Genomic DNA, 939 nt, shown 5'->3' on the forward strand with positions numbered 1-939 from the left:
ATTCTGAGTTATGGCAACTACGGTGGCTGGAGGTGATACATTTAAACTTTCAATTTTCTGGACCAGAGCATCCACTTTTGCATTAACATGATCAAGGTTACTTATCTCGTACATGCCAGTTTTTGTTTGAGGTTTTTCCACCATTGTTCGTTCGGTGCCCCACTGATAGTGGTTTTGAGCCATGCTTTCGATAAGTTGGTAAGCGTCAGCATAAGGTTTGTTCATTAGTGCACCACCTGCGGCGGCGTCTATTGTTAACCTCGTGTTGTACAGGAGACCATTATAGAAGGTATGAATTACTAACCAGTCCTCTAAACCATGGTGTGGACAAAGTCTCATCATGTCTTTGTATCTTTCCCATGCTTCGAAAAGAGACTCGTTATCTTTCTGTTTAAATCCATTTATCTGGGCTCTTAACATAGCTGTTTTGCTTGGCGGAAAATATCGAGCAAGAAAAACTTTCTTCAACTCGTTCCATGTGGTGACTGAGTTGGAAGGAAGAGATTGAAGCCATCTTCTAGCGCTATCTCTTAATGAGAAAGGAAAAAGACGAAGTCGAATTGCCTCTGGAGTGACACCATTAGCTTTAACAGTATCAGCGTATTGGACAAATACGGATAAATGAAGGTTAGGATCCTCGGTAGGATTTCCAGAAAATTGGTTATGTTGCACTGCCTGCAACAGTGAAGGTTTGAGTTCAAAGTTGTTTGCTTCGATTGCGGGTGGAGCAATACTTGAATGCGGTTCATCTTGCGATGGAGCGGCGTAATCTCTAAGAGCACGAGCTGGTTCTGCCATCTCGGGTATCGAAGGGAAAATATTTTTGAAATCGGGAAGTTCAACAGGAGGGAGATTGTTTGCAGCACGATATTCCCGAATTCGTCGTAAGACTCGGAGATATAGTTCGATATCGTTGATTCGTAAGTAGAATGGCTCGCC

The 939-nt window shown here is 42.8% G+C and overlaps 1 non-coding gene across 1 annotated transcript; it reads left to right on the forward strand.

Annotated features, from left to right (window-relative positions):
• Nucleotides 1-313: 313 nt before the first annotated feature.
• Nucleotides 314-420, forward strand: LOC127116016 (small nucleolar RNA R71). Its single transcript, XR_007801007.1, has one exon. It is a non-coding gene; the product is annotated as a small nucleolar RNA R71 (small nucleolar RNA).
• Nucleotides 421-939: the final 519 nt, after the last annotated feature.

Source organism: Lathyrus oleraceus, chromosome 1 (genome assembly GCF_024323335.1).
Source record: "Lathyrus oleraceus cultivar Zhongwan6 chromosome 1, CAAS_Psat_ZW6_1.0, whole genome shotgun sequence".
Classification (NCBI taxonomy): Eukaryota; Viridiplantae; Streptophyta; class Magnoliopsida; order Fabales; family Fabaceae; genus Lathyrus; species Lathyrus oleraceus.